Source organism: Adiantum capillus-veneris, chromosome 5 (genome assembly GCF_014529385.1).
Source record: "Adiantum capillus-veneris isolate H3 chromosome 5, ASM1452938v2, whole genome shotgun sequence".
Taxonomy (NCBI): Eukaryota; Viridiplantae; Streptophyta; class Polypodiopsida; order Polypodiales; family Pteridaceae; genus Adiantum; species Adiantum capillus-veneris.
This window is the reverse complement of record NC_140935.1, coordinates 100,400,260-100,406,737: the sequence shown is the minus strand read 5'-3', so window position 1 is coordinate 100,406,737 and position 6,478 is coordinate 100,400,260.

The following is a 6,478-nucleotide window of genomic DNA, read 5'->3' as shown; positions in this document are numbered from 1 at the left end:
TTACACACGATTCTCAAAACTGTTCAATTTATGTAGTTAAGTGTAGGCTTCTCTTCATAAAACTAGAGTCCACTTAAGCTACTATTTTCAAAGTCCGTGCCAAAAGAAAATCATATTTTTAGGAAGTTTTCTATTTTGAATGGATGCATAGAAGTACATAAGGGCAAGAAACTTTTAACTATTCACCCGCGGGCTACTACTTGGAGGGGAAGGCAAGCTAGGTAGGGTGCTCTAAGCAACCATGCAAACTTTGTCAAATGTTTTCTCTCCTTTTGAAGAAGCCACTAGAGTAGTCAAAGGCTTCATTAGAGTAACGGTTAGAAGATGTATATTTTGCTGCTTGATCGTATTTTGTTGCTATCAATTTTCTCCCACACTCTCTCCTCCATTTTGCATTTCTTAATTCACTACACACAAGGTTTCACTACACACAAGGTTTCCCTTAATTCACTACACGCAAGGTTTCCCTTAATGTGAAGGTGGAAGGTGGTTATTAGAAAAAGACTTGAAAGGTAAATACTCAATCAATTGATTGAAGGAGATAGTTGGTAGCATCATATGCAATCTGTTTTCTATCGTTTCAATTTTTTCTTTCATGTATGGGCAAGATCCTAGTTTAGATAAAATGTAGTGGGTATTTTGAATTCCTAGTTTGACCCTTAACTGAATGTCTCTGACATTCTGGAGCGATTTTGGACCTTGGCCATGAATTTCGATGAACAATCGATGAAACAAAAACATTTTCCCTTCTCTTGCTAGCATGCTCAGAAGCAATCCAAAACTCCTCGTGTTCGGAGTTTTATAAATCAGGTATAGTTCTTTCATTTTTGAAGCTACTATAAAGGCCTTCAAGGCAGCTTCTAAGTTCATTTGCACCTATTACTTGAAGCTGCTTTGAAAGCCTTCAAGGACTTTTCAATGGCTTTGAAAGCCACCAATCCTTCAAGGACTATGGTGGAAGGGCTTCCATTGGCAGCAAATATACGCCGTCATCATCTGATGCATCGCTTATAGAGAACATAAAAGACATCACTTCATTACTTGTCCCCTTACTAAGAATTATGGGCCTTGATTCATGTTGCTAGTGAATTTTTTCCCCATTTGACAGCCGCCGTCGAAGAGCATACTCAAGCATGTAATCCTGAGTATTTTCAACTTCTTTGGGGATGTGCATTGCTATTGGGGTTTTTACCGCTATTAAGTTTCGATGGTGCAATTTCAGTTCAATAACGTGTCTTCGGGTTGAGAGGCATTTTGCTTTGGATTGCATCATTGATGAGATCATTTCTATGGAAAATGCAAGTATGGCAACTTGCAGTAGTGACATGCATTCCCTGATTCTCTAACATAACCACGTCGTCTTTGCTATAGGCTAGAGGCTGCTTTGCCTTTGACCAAATTTTCTAGCATAACTGCTTTATTGTCTTTGACCAATTTTTCTAGCATGACTGCTTCGTCATCTTTGCTATGGGCTTGATGACTAGGAATCTTTGTTTATGTGTAGGAGCATAGAATTATGCTGCACACTCAATAATTTATGACTCTAAATAAAAAATACTAGAAAGATTACTTGACTATTAGTTTAGAATACTTGTAGTCACCGTCTTACCTTCTATACTATATATAATGGAGCTTGAAATTTTTGAGGAAGGAGAGGGCCTCTACGTGGCACTCTTTTTTTTTTTGAAAAGCAAAACTCACAATTGTGAGTGAATTATATTGATCATCTCAAAAAATTACAAGAACTTGCCATGCTTGTGCCGAGCCATGACACCATCCAGAGACCAAACTCACATCAGCTATCTGGGGAGTCACCCCTAATGACCTACCCCCATGCCCTTGATACACCAGGTTCATTATCATGTACTTCACTAATCTTCTGGTTTCATGACTTTCCCCTTACCTAAGCATTCCGTTGACAACAAGGCACAAATCATCCGAGTTTTGCTTGCATCCGAGCGTCCATATTAGCACTCTGCTTTCTTGTATAATTTCTGCGAAGCTTGCCACCTCATGAACTCCTTCGAGCACATGGTGGTTCCTTGTTTGCCATACATTATGTAAAAAGCAAAACCTGATAATTTGAATGCAAATGAGGATGGCAGGGATACCCAAGTTCTTACCTCCAAGGAGTAAATCAGTCTTGAAAACACCAATTTTCCATGTTCTTTGGACCCATTTGCAAATTTTTCTTGCAAGGCCTCTGATAGCTGGGCATTCCATAAAAGGGTGGGTTATATCTTCACTAGCCATCCGGCACCCCAGGCATCGATCTGTCCCTATCCCTTTCTCCTGAATCTTCACCCCCGTCGGAAGAGCACCCCTCATTACTTTCCATAGAAATACCTTCATGTGATGTGGAACCTTTGGCGCCCAGATGTTCTCCATTACTTGCTCCCACCTTTCCTCTGACCATTGTTTTTTCCATATCTTGTTAAGGGGGTTAAACCAATTCTTCTTTAGCATCATTGTATGGTAAATGCCTTTAGAATAGGGTTTCCATAAGAGGTTGCTTCCGTGCCATTTCCAGGCATTCCAGTCAAACTCCGAGTCACAGATTGGCATCACTGCACTGTCAAGCTCTTTCATCACTTTGTTGACTAGCAAAACCTCCAAGCTATTAAGTTGGAAATGGGTTCCCAGAAGTTCAGTGGTTTTCCAACTCTTTGCTGTTACTGTCCCAGAAGTGCCCCAATCGGTTCAGACCCTTATTATTCAGTTTCCTGGCTGCTTCTATCCAATAGGGATTTTGCGGCAGATCCACAACTTTGGAAAGCCAGGGGGACCAATGCAAAATGGAGTTCTTGAAGTATTTGGTTTCTTCCCCCCACTTTAGGACTCCCGCTACTCTGTTGCATTTCCTTACCAATTCCCCTAAGCCGCCCCCCAGACTTAGTGTAGCCCACGTCGGGGCTAACAGTTTGTCATGAAACTCTACCCCTTTCCACTTTCCTCCATACGAACCAAGTTTAGCTGCTTCTAGCATATCTCTGATCATGATAGCCCAAGCCCGGTCTTGTTTAGCCAAGGAGACTACAAATTTGGCACAACAAACTTCTCCATGGGCCACAGGGTTGAGAATTCCGAGGCCTCCTTGATTCACTGGCTGAGCGACTGACTCCCAACAGGCCCATTGCCATGGCTTGGAGGACTTTGTGTTATTTTTCCATAAAAACCTTTTTACCGGTTTTAAGAACTTTTTCCAGTGACATTTAGCCATCTTGAGAATTGGGCTAGTCAAGGCAATATACGGGAGCATAAAGGCATTGATCACTTTTATCTGGCTTGCGAATGGGAGAAGAACATACTCCCACCTACTCTTTTTTTCTTTTTTTTTTTCCCAGGACCCACTGAAATCTTTGTTTGTGGGTTACGTCCACCCCCAAGGGGGCCCCCAGATGTCTGAAAATATTCCCTTTCGTAACAATCTCCCCTGACCAGTCGGAAGGGTCAAATGAGTCAATTTCTGACAAGGAGATCAGCCTTGACTTCTCTATATTGCACTGGGACCCCGAAGCTATAGAGAACATTTGTACAATCTCCAGAGCTTTCCTTATGACCTGGGGACACGCCCTCAAGAAGAGGAGAGAATCGTCTGCAAAATTTTTTACAAGTAGTTGGTTGTTTCCTGGAAGAGCTAGGCCTTGCAACTCCCCACTCTCAACACTACCTTCGAGCGTTGTGATTAAAGGATGTGAACCTACAGAAAAAAGCAGGGGGGCCAGAGGGCATCCCTGCTTAATAGACATTTTGACCTCAAAAGAGCCCACTATTCTATCGTTGAATAGGAGCTCTGGCTGGCTACCAGCCCCTAATACATGAATAAGACGACATAGGCGAGGCCCAAAGCCCAGAGCTTCCATGACTTCTTCTATGTATGTCCATGTTATTCTACCATAAGCCTTATCCAGGTCAAGCTGCAGCAAAATGCACTCTTGCTTTGTGAAAGTTGCGTATTCAATACCTACCATTGCTACCAAGATGCTATCGTATATGGACCTTCCTTTGATGAACCCATGTTGGTGGGGAGATATGATCTTGTTAAGTAAGGGGGCTAGTCTGAGGGCTACTACCTTGGCAACAATTTTGTAGGCCACCGTCATCATCGTTATGGGCCGCCAATGTTTTAGTTGAGAACAACAAAACTGTTTGGGGATGGGTTTGATAAGACCTCTCTTTACACTCATCTCCAACGACCCTTCGACAATGGCTTTGTGGCCAAACTTGTGACTGGGGCCTTCAGGTCATCCCAAAATTCTCTAAAGAATTTTGGCGTCATCCCATCCCAACCAGGGGACTTCTCCTTGCCAAGGACTTGCAATGCTAGTGAGCATTCGTCTTCGGAAAATGCCCCTTCCAAGATTTTAGCATCTGACTGGGGAATCTTCTTCTCGACACTTTGAAGTAAGGTCCTTTTGGCTTCATCTACTTTCCGGGACTGGATTTCCGGTCGTCCAATGATTTGGCTAAGATAGTTCAACATTAGACCGGCCATCTCATCTTGGTTATAACTGCTATCCCTTTCTCATCATAGAGCGAGTGGACGTGGCCCCGACTCTTCTTGATTTTCAAAGCCCTAAAGAAATGAGCTTGATTAGAGGCTTCTGGTTGTAAGGATGTTTCCCTGGAGAGAATCCTTGCCTTTCTGATATCTTCCAATTGCTCGTTAGCCAGGCAAGCTTTGGCTTCAAGCCATTTCTTGTGCTCTTCCTTAGTAGCAAGCCCGTTGGCTTTTGTGGAGGTAAGTTGTTGTACCTCACCTGTCAGATGAAGAACGTGCGCCTCCCTAGATTTTTAAAATCGGGGGCCCGAGGTTTTGATTGCTTTCTGAATACTTCGAGCAAATAGGTCCCACGCATTATGTTTGTTGCGATCGACATCTTTTCTGAGCTTACCCAATGCTTTCAACTCTCAATTTTTAGGTCAAATTTGAAGAATTGATGATATTTATATTGAAACTTGCAAAATTTTGTTGGTTTTCTTTAAGGTAAGCTTAGAATCTATTTAAGATTTTACAATTTAAGTTGGATAAACCTTGGTTTTTTGTGAACATTGATTTTAAATAGCCCCAAAATGGAAGGGATGGCAGACGTAGAAAATTTGGATGCTTAGTACATCCAAGATTGATGCCCCTATCCTGAGGACATGCTTAACAAAGAGAGGAGAGAAGCACATGTTGGAAATCTATTACATCCTCACGTGCGACACTAGCATGAGAGAGAGAGAGAGAGAGAGAGAGAGAGAGAGAGAGAGAGAGAGAGAGAGAGAGAGAGAGAGAGAGAGAGAGAGAGAGAGAGAGAGAGAGAGAGAGAGAGTACAACACTGCTTCATGAAGGGTCACTCTATTTCTCCTCTAGAAGGCAATCTGAAGAGTGAATGCCATAAAGAAAACCCCCTTTTCTTTCTACACAAATCCACAGGGAGCTCGCAAATTTGAAGGGTGACTCTATCTTGATAGTTTATCATTTCAAATATTCATAACAATACGCATAAGGGTTAATAGATTAGAACTACCACCAGTACATAAGCCTCATGCCAAGAAATTACTATTGCCATAAGGAGAAACCACAACAGACCATACCAGGTCACAGGGCTATCGACAAGGAAACATAACCCATAATCACGTACGTGTATTGGTGCCACCACAAGGCCATCTCATAACATTGAGGAACATTGTGCCCATATGAACACGGACCATGAACCATACAAAGCAAAAGGAGAAGAAGACCTGAGAATAGCACATACTAAGCTCTCCATGATTCCACCCATAAGGCAATGCTGAGCAAAAACCTTGTGCTAGGCACCTACACGCATAGCTATTATACTAACTCCAAGGACGTGCACACTACATGCTACAACTTCACCCGAAGAGGCAAAGTCAGATGTTCTCGCAGTGGGCTGGCACCACTTATGCCTCACGTCGGACAACATAAGCATGTGGCACATGAGGTCTCAAATAGAGCTTGCTAAAAACATTTTTCCTAATCAAACTAATTTACAAGGCTTGCCAAAAAAAATCGTACTCAAAGTAAAAAAGGACCCAATTAAAACTTTTTTGATTTTTAAGCCAAAATTTGAGAATTTACCGCTAAAACTTGCAAAATGTTTGCAATTTTTTCAACACAAGCTTGGAATTTAGCCAAGATTTACCAATTTTAGCTAGTTAAAAATATAATAAACCCTAGATTTTTGCAAACATAGAAAATCTATAAAGGCATAATAAAAGCTCTTTCGATTTTTACGTCAAAATTTGAAGAATTGACAATATTTACACTAAAACTTACAAACATTGTTGGCTTTCTTTAAGGCAAGCTTGGAACATAGCCCAAATTTTGTAAATTTCTCCAGTTATAAATACATTAAACCCTAGTTTTTTGTGAACATGGACCTTGAATAGTCACAAAATGGAAGGGCATGATGAATAAAGAAAAGTTGGAAGCTCAATACATCCGTTGTAACTCTCTCACCACCCCAAGGA